This window comes from Aquarana catesbeiana, linkage group LG11 (genome assembly GCF_042186555.1).
Source record: "Aquarana catesbeiana isolate 2022-GZ linkage group LG11, ASM4218655v1, whole genome shotgun sequence".
Classification (NCBI taxonomy): Eukaryota; Metazoa; Chordata; class Amphibia; order Anura; family Ranidae; genus Aquarana; species Aquarana catesbeiana.
This window is the reverse complement of record NC_133334.1, coordinates 94615944-94636126: the sequence shown is the minus strand read 5'-3', so window position 1 is coordinate 94636126 and position 20183 is coordinate 94615944.

Below are 20183 nucleotides of genomic sequence, written 5' to 3'. Positions count from 1 at the left end.
CGCTTGAGTGCTTCCGTCAGCACACTGCTTCCTCCAGTCTGGAACTTCAGATATCAAATCTTGTAGGAACCAGGCGAGACTAGCTCAGTTACACAGCTTGAACTTGGAATCTTTATTAGTACAAAAATACAGTCCTATATACACAATTCAGAAGGGGGTTCCCCCCCTCCTGATCGTAGTACTTTAAAAATACAGCTGTAACCAGAAACATAAATTAACATGAGTTAATTAACTAATCCCTTAAAGCAGCCGAGGTGACTTCATACCCACCTGCCTATTGTTGTGATTAATCAGGATTTCACTACAGGCCAGACTTGTTGTCACTGAGCTTCACACAGTAGATTAGACATTATCATAACTGTAAACACAGAGCACCTTCTCACAATAGCAGAAGCTCTAGTAGGAGTCAGCCCGTCTCCTACACTGTACAGAGGTCAATGTGATCAGCTCTTTCAATTAACATGTCGAGTTCAGAATCAAACAAACCAAAAATAGTCTTTATATATATCCTGGGAGATATTGTGGATAAATATTACTGTCCCATTTTAAGTAATCCAAGCCACATTTTGTCAGTCACCCTGTGGCCCTAATGGACACAGGGTAACTTAGACATAGGGGGTGCATGGAGTGCTGAAACAAGGGTTTCCCAACCCTTCCAAGGTATTCTTGGCCCTCACAACCCCATAATGACAATGTGAAAGAAGTTTGTTTGAAATCTTTGCAAATTTATTAAAAATAAAAAAATGAAAAAAATCATGTACAGAAGTATTTACAGTCTTTGCGCAATACTTTGTTGAAGCACCTTGGGCACCAATTACAGCCTTAAGTCTTTTTAAGTATGATGCTACAAGCATGGCACACCTATTTTTGGGCAGTTTCTTCCATTCTTCTTTTCAGGATCTCTCAAGCTCCATCAGGTTAGATGGGGAGCGTCGGTGCACAGCCATTTTCAGATTTTTCCAGAGATGTTCAATCGGGTTCAAGTCTGGGCCATTCAAGGACATTCAGAGAGTTGTTCCATAGCCATTTCTTTGTTATTGTGTGCTTAGGGTCGTTGTCCTGTTGGAAGATGAACATCAAGGATGTCTCTGTACACTGCTGCATTCATCTATCCCTCGATCATGCCTTGTCTCCCAGTTCCTGCCACTGAAAAACATCCCCATAGCATGATGCTGCCACCACCATGCTTCACTGTAGGGATGGTATAAGCCAGGTGATGAGCAGTGTTTCAACATCGGACCAGAGAATTTTGTTTCTCATGGTCGGAAAGTCCTTTAGGTGTCTTTTGGCAAACTCCAGGTGGGCTGCCATGTGCCTTTTATGAAGGAGTGGCTTTCGTCTGGCCACTCTACCATACAGGCCTAATTGGTGGAGTGCTGCAAAGATGGTTGTTGTTCTGGAAGGCTCTCCTCTCTCCACAGACATATGCTGGAGCTTTGTCAGGGTGACCATTGGGTTCTTGGTCACCTCCACTAGGGCCCCTCTCCCCTGATTGCTCAGTTTGGCCGGGAGGCCCGCTCTAAGAAGAGTCCTGGTGGTTCCAAACTTCTCCTGTTTACAGATGATAGAGGCCACTGTGCTTATTGGTACCTTCAATGCGCCAAAAAAATGTCTGCACCCTTCCCCAGTTCTGTACAATCCTGTTCTGGGGGACTACAGACAATTTCTTGGACTTCATGGCTTGGTTTGTGCACTGACATGACTGGTAACTGTGGGACCTTATGTAGACAGGTGTGTGCCTTTCCAAATCATGTCCAATCAACTGAATTTACCACAGGTGGACTCCAAACAAGTTGTAGAAAAATCTCAAGGATAATCAGTGGAAACAGGATGCACCTGTGCTCAATTTTGAGTATCATGACAAAGGCTGTGAATACTTATATATATGGGATTTTTTCACTTTTTATTTTTAAGAAATTTGCAAAGATTTCAAACAAACTTCTTTCACATTGTTATCACTGGGCTATTGTTTGTAGAATTCTGATGAAAATAATGAATTTAATCCAATTAAAACAAACTAGTACCACTCTGTACACTTTTGTGAAAATTCCAAAACTATGTATAAACAATATATATATATGTATATGTATATATATATATATATATATATATATATATATATATATATATATATATATATATCGATTCCAACAAATAATGCTGTGCAATAAATATTCATGCAAAATTATACAGTGGGTTGTGCATAAAGTGCTAAAGTGCATAAACTAAAACATGAGTTTAATCATACAAGTGTATCAATAATAATAATTCATAAATGTAATCATTCAGGTGCATCAATAATGATAATTCATCAATAAAATCCTTTCAAAATGTACAGTGGTTTAAATTCATGTGATGGTGCTCCAAACTCTTCAACGTGACTGCACACTCGGGCTCCCCCACTCTTTGTGGATCTGCTCACCTCAAAGCGTGTTGACCGCACAACTAAGTTTGGTCAAAACACGCAATTAAACCACCTCTGGGTTCTGTGTTAATAGAACTCTGCTGTATCCTGAGCTATCGGGTGGCGCTTCCTCCGTACATATAAAAAAATGTGGCTCGATAGTGTATTAAAGTTTTTAAAACATCTTTTATTAAAAAATAGCTTCCAGGGTACTCACATGATACAGGTGCTTACATCGAACCATTCTATGACAGATGAAAATATGCAGTGAAATCTTATGTCCCTCTGCAGCATCCAACTACAGTTGGATGCTGCAGGGGGGACATATGATTTCACTGCATATTTTCATCTGTCATAGAATGGTCACACTTAAATGATTCAGATTGTCAAAAAAACTTTATTACTACACAAAGATAACCCGAGTAAACACAAAATGCAGTTTTTAAATGATGATTTTGTTTATTGGGGAAAAAAGCTGTCCAAACCTGCCTGTCCCACTGTGAAAAAAGAATTGCCCCTAAACCTAATAACTGGTTTTGCCACCCTTGGCGGCAGTAACTGCAATCAAGTGTTTGTGATAACTGGCAGTGAGTCTTTCACATCGCTGTGGAGGAAGTTTTGTCACTGTACTGTGCAGAATTGTTTTAATTTCAGCCACATTGGAGGGTTTGCGAGTATGAGCAGCCCGTTTAAGGTCATGCTACAGCACCTCAATAAGATTTAAGTCCGGACTTGGACTAGACCTCTCCAGAACCTTAATTTAGTATTTTTGAGCTATTCAAAGGTGGTTTAGAGAGGATTCAGATCATTGTCCTGCTGCAAAACCAAAGTGTGCTTAAGCTTGAGGTCAGGAACTGATGGCCGGACATTCTCCTTCAGAACTGTGTGATAGAGCGTACAATTCATGGTTTCATCAATTATGACAAGTCGTCCAAGTCCTGAAGCTGCAAAGCAGTCCCAGACGATCACACTACCACCACCATGTTTGACTGTTGATATGATGTTCTTTTTATGAAATGCTATGTTAGTTTTATGCCAGATGTAATGGGATGCACACCTTCCAAAAAGTTCAACTTTTGTCTCATCGGTCCAAAGAATATTTGCCCAAAAGAATTGGGGATAATGAAAATTTTTTTTGGCAAATGTGAGACGAGCCTTTGTGTTCTTTTTGGTCAGCCCTGGCTTTCTCCTTGGAACTCTCCCATGGATGCAATTTTTGCCCAGTCTCTTTCTGATTGTTGAATCATGAACACTGACCTTAACTGAGGCAACTGAGACCTGCACTTCTTTAGATTTTGTTCTGGGTTATTTTATTCCTTCTTGGATGAGTCGTCATTTCACTCTTTGAGAAGTTTTTGTGGGTCGGCCACTCCTGGGAAGGTTCACCACTGTTCCACGTTTTCTCCATTTGTGGATGTGGCTCTCATTGTGGTTCACTTGAGTCCCAAAGCCTTAGAAATGGCTTTGTAACCTTTTTGCAGACTGATACATTTCAATTACTTTGTTTCTCATCTGTTCTTGAATTTCTTTAAATTGCGGCATGATGTGTTGTTTTTTGAGATCTTTTAGCATGCTTAACTTTGTCACATAGCTTCTATTTAAGTGATTTCTTGATTCAACAGGTAAACAGTAAACAGGCCAGGGTGTGGCAAGTGAAATTTAAATAATGTGTTTAATTCATGATTTAGCAAGGTGGGGGGAAATACTTTTCACATAGGGCCAAGCAGGTTTGGATGGCATTTTTCCTCTAATAAATGAAATTATCACATAAAAACTGCATCTTGTATTTACATGGATTATCTTTGTGTAATATTAAAACTTGTTTGATGATCTGAATCATTTAGGTATGACAAAAAATAAAAAAAATCAGGAAGGGGCAAATACTTTTTCACAACTATATATATACATATATATATATATATATATATATATATATATATATATATATACACACACACACACACACACAGTATCTCACAAAAGTGAGTACACCCCTCACATTCTTTAAAATTCTTTATTATATCTTTTCCTGTGACAACACTGAAGAAATGACACTTTGCTACAATGTAAAGTAGTGAGTGTACAGCTTGTATAACAGTGTAAATTTGCTGTCCTCTCAAAATAACTCAACACACAGCCATTAATGTCTAGCCTAGGCCATCTTTATGTAGAGCAACTATTCTTTTTTTTCAGATCTTCAGAGAGTTATTTGCCATGAGGTGCCATGTTGAACTTTCAGTGATCAGTATTAGAGAGTGAGAGCGATAACATCAAATTTAACACAATTGCTCCCTATTCACACCTAAGACCTTGTAACACTAACGAGGCACATGACACCGAGAGGATAATGGCTAATTGGGCCCAATTTGGACATTTTCACTTAGGGGTGTACTCACTTTTGTTGCCAGCGGTTTAGACATTAATGGCTGTCTGAGTTATTTTGAGGGGACAGTAAATTTACACTATTATACAACCTGTACACTCGCTACTTTACATTGTAGCAAAGTGTCATTTCTGCAGTGTTGTCACATAAAAAGATATAATAAAATATTTACAAAAATGTGAGGGGTGTACTCAGTTTTGTGAGATACTGTGTGTATATATATATATATATATATATATATATATATATATATATATATATATATATATATATATATATATATATAAGAATTGACCAAAAAAAAGGTTAAATCCACAAGGACTTTTTTACCACTACTATTCCTTTATATTGGCTTTTAAATTGTAAAAATGCAGACATTTAGAAATTTAATGAAAGATTTAGCACTGGGAAACACTTTTTGAAAGATAAAATGTGCATTTTATATACAACTATATGGATCAGACCAAAATGAGGGACACATTAGAGGGAAAAAGGGACAGAGGGACATTGCTCCAAATCAGGGACATTCCCTCAAATTCAGGGACAGTTGGGAGCTATGTTTATATCACTGTAAAATGTATATTGCCCTCTAATCACTTGAGTCCGATTATACAGTGGATGGCCATATGTTTTCAAAGTGAAAGTGAAATATTAGTGCTGCAATATTGAAAAGTGCTACCATAAATAAACAAATCCCTGTCTCTACCATGATGGCCACCACTACACAGAGACACTGTGCAGATCAAGGAATACTAAGTCAGTAGTGGGAAAGGGGGAGACCACGAGAGATCACAGACAATACCGGTTACTAATCCTTTGCCCTCTGCCTGTATGTTTTAGGCACAGCTTCCAGAGTTCAGTTCCCCTTTCAAATTGAAACATATCCAGTCAAGCTGGATGAAACACTTCTTGTTTGTTTTTTGGTGATTTGTGGCATGTGTGATATTGTCAAACAATCTTTTTCTTTTCCTCTTAATCTTTTATAAATATAAATCAACAAAGAAGATTATATTTGAAAAAAATAGTAATTTTGGCATGAATTAAAACCGAATGCAAGGTTTTTACGATTTTTGCATTGTTACAATGGACAAAAGTAAGAATGTATGTATGTGCCATACCTGAACAATCCCCATGGAAACTGGACATCACTCAAGTAGGAACTGCTGCTACAGTGATTAATGCTGGCTTCCAGGTCCTGTGCTAGGCAGCTGCTTTGTGTACACAGGAGGTCAAACACTCGGCACTGGCACCATTCAGAGAACACTTTGTATTTTCTCAATGAATGCATAGCATTCTGTGAATGAAAGAGACTGTGACATCACTGCCCCACTTTTCCACCTCATGCAATCAGAGGATGCACTGTATTCATTTAGAAAAAGCAAAATGCTCTCTGAATGGCACCCGAGCAACCTCCTGTGTTCACTAAGCAGCAGGGCAGCCACTCAGCACGGGACCCGGAAGCCAGATGGCAGCTTCCACATGGATTGGCAAGTATGGCACATGCATACTTAAAGCAGTCAAACTGGACCAATGTAACTATGCAAAAATAGCCATACCTGGAATTCAGCTTTATAAATATGTTACAAACCAAAATTTTAATTGAATTTGAAAGAATTTACAAAACTGATGCATCTCATACTTATTATTGATTAGGAGATGATTGTCATTGTGATTAATTAATAGATTAATAGAGTAATCAATTGATTAATAAACAGTTCCTAATAAACAGTACCTCATAATAAACTGTTGGATTAACTACAGAGTGACAAGCTGAGAAAACCTCTTTTCCGGAATTCAGCTTGGAGCACCAGTCATGTGCATATGGTTCTGTGTGTAAAATGACAGTGTTGTTACAGCTATTAAAATAATGATGCTATAATGAAGGAATACTGATTTTAGAGTATCTATAGACAAACTTTTTTTTGTTAGTTTTGGATACTCTATGGGGACAGTTTTGAAACTATGTCAGGCTTTTATTGCTTTCTGTGTTCCCATTAAGGAGATTTACACTCTCTGTTTGTCCTGGTAGGCATTGTCAGTGGGATAGAAAGTGATGGGACATCTAAAATTATACTACTACTTTAGTACAGTAGAGACCCTGACCATTGTCAAAAATTCTGTATACCATACAATTCCCACTTGGGTGTAAATATAGTCAAACATAACTCCAAGATGATGGGTCTTGCTCACATATGAGAAGCATATACTGTATTAACTATTAGCATAACAAAATGTTATATATATCCAGTAAATTTTTATTTGATCAAAAATGCCACTGAAAACATTTAAAAATGACACCATGCCTTTTGCAGGGCTCTGCCTATAGGGAATGCATTGATAGTGTCTAATATGGTAAATCAGCCACAATGGTCATCTATTATAGTAGGTACTTGTCACACTAAATATCATACACTTGTCCCAGGCTGTCTATCAACACAATGACAACATATCCACTATCTAAACTTGTATCCAAATATCTCTATTAAGGATTTGATGTGACCATTGATTCCAGGAACAATGTGATAATGCTAGTAATCACTGCTGGTGAGGGTTCCTGTTGGCATGAGCACACAGAATTCCAAATAGGATTTTTTAAAATTCACCTCTGAACCATAAGATGCAATTTACTTGATAGTATATGTAATCACAGTATCCCACTAAGGATATTTATCCCAAACTAGATGTATATCAATGTGACCGGGGTAGCACGGACTTGACGAGTATGCACTGTAGAACATGTGGCCCATTTAATTTAACAGCTCAAATATGGTAAAGTTCAGTTTATAGCACATTATATACATGCATAGAATATTATACTGGCTAAGCATGGTTGTACAAAGTTCAAATGTGATCTTGTTGAGTGGATAAAAAACATCTACCAAATACATGAGGTAAATCAGTTGGGTGCAGTGCAGACAAGAAGGACCCCTAGCAGTGCAGGCAGTCCTACATAAACATTAATTGTAATTATATACAAATGCATCAAATGAATGAAAAATAATGATAAAATGTCTTAAATCTGTCAAACTGGCTGATTATGATTGTCTTATATTTATTTGAAGGATTCATGGACAATTAGATCTAATCTTCATTTATCTTGTTTTGAACTTCATGCATGTCATTTATGTAGGACTGCCTGACTGTCATGGGTCCTTCTTGTCAGCACTGCACCCTGTGGATTGCCTAATATGTTTAAGGTTTTAGATCCACGAAATTAGATCATATTTGAAATATGTACTTCCATAATTAGCCAGGACATTACTCAATGCATATATATTATGTATGTACTACAAAGTCCTGGACTTTACCATATGGGAGCAGTTGATATCAGACATTTGTATGGAAGAGCCACATGCTATATGGAGCACACTTGTCAAATCAATGCTACTCTAGCCACATGGATATACATCTTTGCACATAAGATTGCGATGAGCAGTCCTAATTGGGAAACTGTGATTAGATATACTATCAAGTAAATTGCATCTTATGATTCAAAAATGAACTTTAAAATTCATATTTGGAGTTCTGTGCTCTCATCCCAAATTGTTCTGAAATAACAGGTCACATCAAGCCCTCTGGGCTGCTTCCCACTGGGATTGCATGTGAAAGTTTGCATTCCCGTGCATTCTCATGCAGTGTGTTGTGACTGTCCATTCATTTGAATAGGCTGCAAAACCTACTGAACTTAGGGTTGCCACCTGTAGGTTTTCCATCTGATGTAAGGGGTGCTGTGGTTGCACATCTGATATAAGGGGGGCTGTGGTTGCACATCTTATGTAACGGGGGCTGTGGTGGCACATCTGATGTAAGGGGTGCTGTGGTTGCACATCTGATGTAAGGTGGGCTGTGGTAGCACATCTGATGTAAGGGGTGCTGTGGTTGCACATCTGATGTAAGGGGTGCTGTGGCTGCACATCTGATGTAAGGGGGGCTGTGGTTGCACATCTGATGTAAGGGGGGTTGTGGTTGCACATCTGGTGTAAGGGATGCTGTGGTGGCACATCTGATGTAAGAAGTGCTGTGGTTGCACATCTGATGTAAGGGGGGCTGTGGTTCCACATCTGAAGTAAGGGGTGATGTGGTTACACATCTGGTGTAAGGGGGGCTGTGGTTGCACATCTGGTGTAAGGGGTGCTGTGGTTGCACATCTGGTGTAAGGGGTGCTGTGGTTGCACATCTGGTGTAAGGGGTGCTGTGGTTGCACATCTGGTGTAAGGGGGGCTGTGGTTGCACATCTGATATAAGGGGTGCTGTGGTTACACATCTGGTGTAAGGGGGGCTGTGGCTGCACATCTGGTATAAGGGGTGCTGTGGTTGCACATCTGAAGTAAGAGGTGCTGTGGTTGCACATCTGGTGTAAGGGGGGCTGTGGTTGCACATTGTCAGCTCAGCCCTTCCTTCTCTGAGCTGGCCGCTCAGCTGTCGGCTAATTGCCAGCTCTCATCTCTCTCCACAGTTAACCAGCTGTTGTGGATCTGCTCGTCAGTCCCGCCTACTTAAAGATCTCCAGCTCACTTCATTCCTGCCTTCGCCTTGGTCACATCACAAGAAACCATCTCCTGCGTTCCTGTTTAAAGACTGGTTTTGCTGACATCGCTTCTGGCTCCTTATCCTGCTTGCTGTTGCTCTACTTGGATACCTGACTTCTGGCCTGGCTGATTACCCGATCTGGTTGCTGAACTCTGGCTTGGCTGATTACCCGATCTGGTTACTGAACTCTGGCTTGGCTGACTACCCAATCCGGTTACTGGACTCTGGCTATGCTTTAACTACACTTACTCTATATACCTTTTTATTTTTATTAATAAACAAGTGTGATTTTACTGTACTTCTGTCTCGGTCTGGTTCATGGTTTCTGACAGTAGGCGTAGGCCATGAATTCAGAAGTTACAGTCAATCCACTTGTTGGTAATATTTTTTCCAGATTGGATGAGCAAGATCACCGCATGGATCAGTTTGCCATAGCGTTAAAAATGCTCCTGAGTTGCACGGCTCACCTGGAATCCCCCACTGTGGCTGCTCTGGTACAACCTGAGTTGCAGGCTGCTCCTGCTGCTGCGCCAGTCTCTGTGCAGGCACCCGCCTTGAGTATTACCTCTATAAGAGGTATGTCTGGTTCCACCCCGCTTCCCCAGCAATTTGGGGGCTATCCAGTTCAATGCAGAGGGTTTCTCAACCAAGTTGAGATATACTTTGAGATGCTGCCCCAGGCGTTTCCCACGTACAGAAGCAAAGTAGGGTTCGTGACATCTTTGCTTTCTGAGAGAGCCTTGGCCTGGGCTAACCCTCTATGGGAGACGCAAAAACCTGTTGTCTTGAGTTACCCTGAGTTTGTAGCCTCTTTTAAAAGAGTATTTGACGTTCCCGCATGCTCCGCTTCTGCTGCCAAGTGCCTCATGTCCATCAAACAGAGTACGTGAACTGTTGCCGACTACGCCATTGAGTTCCGTACTCTGGTAGCAGAGGTTGCTTGGAACAATGAGGCCCTCGTGGCTGCTTTTTCTCATGGTCTCTCGGATTCCATCAAGGATGAGATAGCAGCCAGAGATCTACCCACTGAGCTGGAGGGCTTTATCTAGTTTGCCATCCTCATTGACTCCAGACTCAGAGAAAGACTTTCTTTTAAGGAGCGATTGCGGAAGCCTCCTGTATGTTTGCCTCCGAGCTTTGCAGTCCCACCCATGCCTCCCTCACCTCCCATGCCTCCTGGTACCGAGTCGGTCAGTGAAGATGAACCCCTGCACTTGGGCTTCACTCGTCTCTCTGCGGATAAGAGAGCCTTTAGGAGGAGGGAGAGATTGTGCCTTTATTGTGGCCAGGCAGGTCACTTTTTGAAGTCTTGTCCTACCCGTCCTGGGAACACCCGAACCTTGAGGTCCTGTCATGGACAGACCTTAGGTGGTGTTGTGTCATCCCCAGTTATCTAGCAGGATAAGCCCCTGATTTTCGGTCACTCTTTCTTGGGCTAAGTCGTCTATTGAGATACAGGCTCTAATCGACTCTGGGGCTGCAGGCCTGTTCATTGATGCAGCCTTTGTATCAAAGCACTCAATTCCACTGCAGTTGCGTGACACTCCACTTGCCATTGAGGCTCTTGACGGGAGACCTCTACAGCCTGCCCATGTGACTCATGAGACGGTTCCATTGTCCATGGCTGTAGGGGCTCTTCACCATGAGATAATCCAATTCCAAGTGATTTCCTCTCCTAAGTTTCCGCTGGTTATTAGTTATCCTTGGTTACAGAGGCACAACCCCTCTTTTGATTGGCTCCATGCTGAGGTTCTCTCCTGGTCACCAAAAAGCAGTGAAACATGCTTCCGGAAGATAGCCAAGGTCCTGTGTACCTCTTCCCTCCCCTCCCTGCCAGAGAAGTACCGTGATTTTAGCAATGTCTTTGACAAAGGTCAAGCCGGTAGTTTGCTTCCACACCGGCCGTATGATTGCGCAATTGACCTTCAACCTGGTGCCACTCCCCCTCATGGCCGGGTTTACCCTTTGGTGGTCTTGGAGGATAAAGCCATGGAGGAGTATGTTGCAGATGCACTTTCTCTGGGTTTTGTCCGCAAATCCTCGTCTCCTGCTGGTGCTGGTTTGTTCTTTGTGAAGAAGAGGAGAACTGAGTGAACTGAGACCTTGTATTGATTATAGGGGTCTCAATCGTTTCACGATTAAGAATGCCTACCTGATTCTGTTGATTACAGAGTTATTTGACTGCCTCAAGGGAGCAGCGGTTTTCACTAAGCTTGATCTGAGAGGGGCCTACAATCTCATGAGGATTAGGGAGGGCGACGAATGGAAAACTGCAATTAATACCAGAACAGGCCATTATGAGTATCTCGTAATGCCTTTTGGCCTTTGTAACGCCCCGGCAGTTTTCCAGGAATTTATTAACGATGTGCTCTGAGATTTGTTGCAGTTATGTGTGGTGGTTTATCTCGATGATATCCTCATTTTTTTCCAAGTCCCTGGAGAGCCACCACACAGATGTCTGTCATGTGCTTCAGTAATTAAGAGAAAACAATCTCTATTGTAAACTGGAGAAGTGTCAGTTCCATCGGGAACAGGTTAAATTCCTGTCATTTCCACTGCTGGTTTTCGATGGACCCAGAGAAACTTTTCGGCAGTCCTACAGTGGCCTCGACCCATGGGGTTACGTCCTCTGCAGCGTTTACTGGGTTTTGACAACTATTATAGGAAGTTTATTCCTAACGTCTCGTCTCTGGTCAAGCCCCTGATCGATATGACCAGAAAGAATGGTAACCCACAGAGTTGGTCTCCGGAGTCCATTAAGGCCTTTGAAAGTCTCAAGGCTGCCTTTGTTTCTGCTCCTGTGTTGGCACATCCTGATCCTATGTTACCTTTTATCCTTGAGGTTGATGCTTCTGAGACTGATGTCGGCACCCTTCTGTCTCAACGTCCTACCTCTGAGAGTGCTATGCATTGTTGTGGCTACTTTTCCAAGAAATTGTCACCTCCTGAGTGCAATTACGAGATTGGTGACAGAGAGCTGTTGGCAATCATTTTAGCCCTGAAAGAATGGAGACATCTCCTCGAAGGTACCTCTGTGCCGGTTCTCATTCCTACTGACCATAAGAATCTCACATTCTAAACGTCTCTCTCCCAGAAGGGTGCGATGGGCTCTTTTCTTGTCAAGTTTCAATTACATTGTCTCATTCTTACCCGGTACTAAGAATGTAAGGGCTGATGCCTTCTCACGACAATTTTCCTCCACTTCCAAGTTGGAGTCGGTTCCGATTCCTATGATTCCTCCTGACCGTATTCTGGCTACGGTTCTCACCAGTCTTACTTCTCATTTGGGTGAAAAATTCTTGCTGCTCAGGTCGAAGCTCCTCCTGAGAAACCTTGTGACCGCTGCTTTGTCCCAGAGTGTCTCCGTACTGCCGTGCTCCAGACTTACCATTCTCTCGAGGCAGCTGGCCACCCTGGTAAGAATCAACTCGTTTGGGCCATTTCCCAACAATTCTGGTGGCCTAGTCAACGTGTTGATGTAACTGCCATCGTAGCTGCCTGTTCCGTGTGTACTCAGAGTAAGACTCCACGACACCTTCCAGTGGCCCTCCTATAACCCATACCCAATGGAGAGAGGCCCTGGACCCACCTGTCTATGGAGTTCATTGTGGAGTTGCCCAACTCCCAAGGCAACACAGTTATCCTTATGGTGGTTGACCAGTTCTCAAAGATGTGTCATTGTATTCCACTTAAGAAGTTGCCCACTTCTAAGGAACTGGCTTCCATTTTTGCTTGGGAGATCTTTTGCTTACATGGGCTACCCAAGGTGATTGTCTTAGATAGGGGTAGTCAGTTTGTGTCCCGGTCCTGGCAAGCCTTTTGTGAACAGCTAGGAATTCAGCTTGCTTTCTCCTCTGCGTATCACCGCAGTCTAATGGAGCCACAGAACGAGCCAATCAGTCCTTGGAGCAATTCCTATGTTGCTATATTTCTGACCATCACAACAACTGGTCAGACCTATTACCATGGGCAGAGTTTGCTCACAACAGTTCCTTGAATTCTGCTTCCTGATTGTCTCAGTTTATGACGAATTATGGTTTCCAACATTTCATGTTGCCTTACTCGTTTGTTCCGCAGAGTAATCCTGCGCTAGAGGAGCATCTCCGTGGTCTTCGTTCCACTTGGGCACAAGTCCAGGAGGCTTTGCGTCATGTTAATGATAGGTACAGACTCCATGCTGAACGCAGACGCCTGCCTGCACCTTCCTACCAGGTTGGGGACAGGGTCTGGCTGTCATCTCGCAACCTCCAACTTCGTGTCCAATCACTGAAGTTTGCAGCTTGGTTTATTGGGCCTTTTCGTATCCTTCGCAGGATTAACGCAGTGGCTTACGCGTTGGACCTTCCTCCTAGTATGCGCATCTCAAGTGTGTTTCATGTCTCCTTATTGAAACCGTTGGTCTGCAACAGCTTTACCACCTCGGTGCCATGTCCTCACCCTATACAGGTTGAGAACCATGAGGAGTATGAGGTACAATCGATTGTTGACTCCCGTAGGTTCCGTGGGCGCATACGGTACCTGATGCATTGGAAGGGGTACAGTCCGGAGGAACGCTCCTGGGTCTCATCGTCGGACGTACATGCTCCTGCCCTCCTCTGTGATTTCCATAGATGTTTTCCCCTCAAGCCCGGTGGTCCTCCGAGGGGGAGGGGTCATTGAGGAGGGGGGTACTGTCAGGGCTTGCTCATTCCTTCCCTCTCTGAGCTGGCTGCTCAGCTGTCGGCCAATTGCCAGCTCTCATCTCTCTCCACAGTTAACCAGCTGTTGTCGATCTGCTCATCAGTCCAGCCTACTTAAAGATCTCCAGCTCACTTCATTCCTACCTTCACCTTGGTCACATCACAAGAAACCATCTCCTGAGTTCCTGTTTAAAGACTGGCTTTGCTGACATCCCTTCTGGCTCTTTATCCTGCTTGCTGTTCCTCTACTTGGATACCTCACTTCTGGCCTGGCTGATTACCCGATCTGGTTACTGAACTCTGACTTGGCTGATTACCCGATCTGGTTACTGAACTCTGGCTTGGCTGACTACCCGATCCGGTTACTGGACTCTGGCTATGCTTTGACTACACTTACTCTATTTACCTTTTTATTTTTATTAATAAACAAGTGTGATTTTACTGTACTTCTGTCTTGGTCTGGTTCATGGTTTCTGACACACATCTGATATAAGGGGTGCTGTGGTTGCACATCTGATGTAAGGGGTGCTGTGGTTGCACATCTGATGTAAGGGGTGCTGTGGTTACAGATCTGGTGTAAGGGGGGCTGTGGTTGCACATCTGGTGTAAGGGGTGCTGTGGTGGCACATCTGATGTAAGGAGTGCTGTGGTTGCACATCTGGTGTAAGGAGGGCTGTGGTTGCACATCTGATTAAGGGGGGCTCTGGTTCCACATCTGAGGTAAGGGGGGCTGTGGTTGCACATCTGAGGTAAGGGGTGCTGTGGTTGCACATCTGAAGTAAGGGGTGCTGTGGTTGCACATCTGAAGTAAGGGGTGCTGTGGTTGCACATCTGATTTAAGGGGTGCTGTGGTTGCACATCAGATTTAAGGAGTGCTGTGATTGCACATCTGATGTAAGGGGGATGTGGTGGCACATCTGATGTAAGGGGGATGTGGTGGCACATCTGATGTAAGGGGGATGTGGTGGCACATCTGATGTAAGGGGTTCTGTGGTTGCACATCTGATGGAAGGGGTGCTGTGGTTGCACATCTGGTGTAAGGGGTGCTGTGGTTGCACATCTGAAGTAAGGGGTGCTGTGGTTGCACATCTGGTGTAAGGGGGGCTGTGGTTGCACAACTGGTGTAAGGGGTGCGGTGGTTGCACATCTGACGTGAGGGGTGCTGTGGTTGCAGATCTGGAGTAAGGAGGGCTGTGGTTGCACATCTGGTGTAAGGGGTGCTGAGTTGGCACAATAGATGTAAGGAGTGCTGTTGTTGCACATCTGGTGTAAGGAGTGCTGTGGTTGCACATCTGGTGTAAGGGGTGCTGTGGTGGCACATCTGATGTAAGGGGTGCTGTGGTGGCACATCTGATGTAAGGGGTGGTGTGGTTGCACATCTAGTGTCAGGGGTGCTGTGATTGCACATCTGGTGTAAGGGGGGCTGTGGTTGCACATCTGGTGTAAGGGGGGCTGTGGTTGCACATCTGGTGTAAGGGGTGCTGTGGTTGCACAACTGGTGTAAGGGGTGCGGTGGTTGCACATCTGACGTGAGGGGTGCTGTGGTTGCAGATCTGGTGTAAGGGGGGCTGTGGTTGCACATCTGGTGTAAGGGGTGCTCAGTTGGCACAACAGATGTAAGGAGTGCTGTTGTTGCACATCTGGTGTAAGGAGTGCTGTAGTTGCACATCTGGTGTAAGGGGTGCTGTGGTGGCACATCTGATGTAAGGGGTGCTGTGGTGGCACATCTGATGTAAGGGGTGCTGTGGTTGCACATCTAGTGTCAGGGGTGCTGTGGTTGCACATCTGGTGTAAGGGGGGCTGTGGTTGCACATCTGGTGTAAGGGGGCTGTGGTTGCACATCTAGTGTAAGGGGGGCTGTGGTTGCACATCTGATGTAAGGGGGGCTTTGGTTGCACATCTGAGGTAAGGGGTTCTGTGGTTGCACATCTGATTTAAGGGGTGCTGTGGTTGCACATCTGATTTAAAGTGTGCTGTGGTGGCACATCTGATGTAAGGAGTGCTGTGGTTGCACATCTGGTGTAAGGAGTGCTGTGGTTGCACATCTGATGTAAGGGGGGTGTGGTGATACATTTGATGTAAGGGGTTCTGTAGTTGCACATCTGGTGTAAGGGGTGCTGTGGTTGCACATCTGATGTAAGGGGTGCTGTTGTTGCACATCTGGTGTAAGGGGTGCTGTGGTTGCACATCTGAAGTAAGTGGTGCTGTGGTTACACATCTGGTGTAAGGGGGGCTGTGGTTGCACATCTGGGGTAAAGAGTGCTGTGGTTGCACAACTGGTGATAAGGGGTGCAGTGGTTGCACATCTGACGTGAGGGGTGCTGTGGTTGCACATCTGGTGTAAGGGGGGGCTGTGGTTGCACATCTGGTCTAAGGGGGGCTGTGGTTGCACATCTGGTGTAAGGGGTGCTGAGTTGGCACAACTGATGTAAGGAGTGCTGTTGTTGCACATCTAGTGTAAGGAGTGCTGTGGTTGCACATCTGGTGTAAGGGGTGCTGTGGTTGCACATCTGACGTAAGGGGTGCTGTGGTTGCACATCTGGTGTGAGGGGTGCTGTGGTTGCACATCTGATGTAAGGGGGGCTGTGGTTGCACATCTGGTGTAAGGGGGGCTGTGGTTGCACATCTGGTGTAAGGGGGCTGTGGTTGCACATCTGCTGTAAGGGGGGCTGTGGTTGCACTTCTGGTGTAAGGAGGGCTGTGGTTGCACATCTGGTTGAAGGGGTGCTGTGTTTGCACATCTGGTGTAAGGGGGACTGTGATTGCACAGCTGATGTAAGGGGTGCTGTGGTTGCACATCTGGTGTAAGGGGGGCTATGATTGCACATCTGGTGTAAGGTGGGGGGCTGTGGTTGCACATCTGGTGTAAGGGGTGCTGTGGTTGCACATCTGATGTAGGGGGTGCTGTGGTTGCACATCTGATGTAAAGAGTGCTGTGGTTGCACATCTGGTGTAAGGGGTGATGTGGTGGCACAACTGGTGTTAGGGGTGCTGTGGTTGCACGTCTGATGTAAGGGGGGCTGTGGAGGTGATAACTGATGTAAGGGGAGCTGTGGTGGCAACATCTGATATAAGGGGGACTGTGGGGGCGACATCTGGTGTAAGGGGGGCTGTGGTGGGGACACCTGATGTAAGGGGGGTACTCTGATAGAGACACCTTATGTAATCTGGTTCTATTGTCTTTTACTTGAAATATGGATAGGATTAACCAACTTTTACATTATATTAGAGAGCAATTCGGACCTCAGCTGGAAGAAAATTGTATCAACTGGGCCTCCTTGAATTTCAGTTTATTGCCCCTGTTCTAGGTGGACATTTTTGTGTTGCAGGAATATCAACAAAATATGTGTGTATTCATGCAATGCAAAAAAACACACTGGTGTTTGCTGGTGTGCAGTGGTGCCTTTAAAGTGGAAGTAAACCCATTGATTTAACAGTTTCAAAAAACAGTTACATTTTCGGTATGCTGGGAATTCTAACTACACATTGGCTGTGCTCTCAACCAAACTGGTGTCATAACTGATCACATGTGCAGCACCATGACAGTTGAAGATTAAACAGAGGCAAAGATGGAAGCTTCCTTGGCCGAAAACGATAGGGGGGTTTACTTACACTTTAAGTCTTAATGGCACTACCACACCTCTTGCTTTTGTGCTCATTCATCTGCGGCAAAACGTATGGTAAGAAAATAGCATGCATTTTGGTGCAGCACAATTTTAAAAAAAAGTTTATACAGGTTTTAAATCTATTTGTATTACATTTTGTTTTTCATTTGTTTTTTAAACTACAAAAAAACACTTATGCAACCATATTATTTAGTTTTTTATTTTTACTTCCCTCCACATAAAGGATTTCAGTTTGTTGTTAAATTCTACAGTTTATAGGTCAAATCAAAGGTGGAGAAAGTTCTGAAATTATTTATCTTTGTCTCATTTTTTTTACATCACAGGAACCTGACATTTTAACAGGGGTGTGTAGATTTATTGTATCCACTGTAAGTTTTGTTGTAAGCTTAGTTATGAATAGACATCTTATTTTGCTGGCAGATCATATGACAATCCCCTCAAGCAGAGATCCTGTTCATATTGTTTGGCTGGAGTTTATCTTATGAATTCAATCAATGATAACATTATTAGCAACCATAAATGCACGAAATTCCACATGAAATCAAAATGGAAGAATCCACGTGCAGAACTGTCTTAAAGGTTTTATTGCACTTAAAATTATTCAGAGTATTCACGAGATATGCTGCTGAACTCCAGCCAAACAATATGAACCAGATCTCTGCTTGATGAGATCATATTTATGCTGATGTGATTCTGTAGTGGAGTCCTCATGTTCTAGTAAGAGTCCATTGCTTGTGGTTGGTGAAGGCTTACGTGGTGACTGTCAAAGTGGCACTGTGGTGTTTTGGAAAACATAATCTGGACTTTTTTTCACTTATATATGCACATGTGTTTGTTTGATATTTTATTTTAGGTGATGGTTGACCACAAATACATATTATGTATTAGTTTATTCATTGATCCCTTTGTAAGGTTGGCTATTTATGTGCAGTGTGGGCAGCGCGTGTGCATCGATGCTCCCTAGAGGCAGATTCTGTATTACGTTTTTGTCTTCTCCTCCATTTTGGAGGAGCCCCACCAGCCTTTCTATTCACATAAAAGCAAGCAGGAAGTGCGCAACATCACTTCCTGAAGAGCCATTCACGGCGAAACATATGTCGGAGCAGAGGATCTGTCATTTCCAGGTCCATATTTGATACCCCACACCAGGCTTTGCACCTTCAGAGTGAGAAGTGGAATGCACGCTACCCCCAGGGATCAGCTGACTCACACACACTGCCAGGCCAGGCACTATCACATGTGTGTGTAACTGCTATCATTGCTGTTGTTTTTACTTTATTAAAAATTACTACACTATGAGACTTTCAACAGTGTCTCCTGTGGAGTAATTTTTTACATTCAAGCTCCTTCCTGAGTGGCCATTGGAGTAGATTCATGCCATTGCGATTTTCAAAACGTACAAAACAAATGCCTTTTAAAATACGTTTGACATAACTACATCAGTATAACCAGCAAAGCAGCTTCATTATTATCCCATTAAAGAAGATGAGATTTTTGACATTTCTTTAATTGATGAATCATAAATGTTATATCTAGATTACGAACAGTAGTTTACAAGACCGAACTCCTCCCAGACGTCCCTTGATTCCGAGCATGCGTGTTTGTACTTTCGACTTTTGTGTGAGGGATTTCTGTACTGACCATCCAAAAATCAGATGTTGAGTTCACATCAGACAAAAATTTTATAGCCTGCACATCCAGCTTTTGTCTGACAAAAAAGTCAAATCATCTATCGAATGCACCATACTAACGATCCAAAAATCCGCAGACAGCTCGTCTTCAGACTTCAGATTTTCATACTGTGTGCACAAGGCCTTAGGCTCAGTTCACACCTAAACTGGCCGTGGATCGCACAGCAACACTGTCCATCCCTGTTCTCCATTTCAAGGACGAATCAGGGCAGAACCTTTGCCTGAATTCAGCCCTGAAACAGAGGCAATGACGCACAGCATTTCTGTGCAATGCGCTCCGCAGCCATCCTTGGGGACATGTGAATCAGCTCCATAGAGAGCCTGTCACATTCTCCTGCTATGCAAATTGGATGCAGGGAAACCCGCATCGAATTTGCATAGGTGTGAACCCAGCCTTAAAGCGGTAGTAAACCCATCATGTTAATGTTCTGCCATTTCAAGCATTGCAAAGCATTGAACTGATTGCTTTGTGCACAATTCTTCCTACCTGCTTTGTTTCCATGAATTCTGTCCTTTTCTTTGTACTTACGTCATTAGCGCATGCGCATTTCTTCCAATTTTTTCGGCAGCAAGAAGAGCATGCCAGAAAAATCGGAAGCCCTGTGCTGAAATGTCATTTCCCTTGCCCAACGTCAGCTCCAAGATCTTGCGAGACTCAGTTTACATTGACAAAGTCTGAGTCTCATTACGTCACATGTGTAGATAGAACTGGAAAAGCACAACACAGGACTAAGCGGTGAAAACGAGGCCTGGCTTAATATTTACTGCGCATGTGCGAGATTATGGACAGGGAGAAGGAGAAAGGGCGGAAGTTTGGACGTGGAATACAACACTTAATATGGCGGTGGTGAAAAGAGCAGAGGCTTAAAC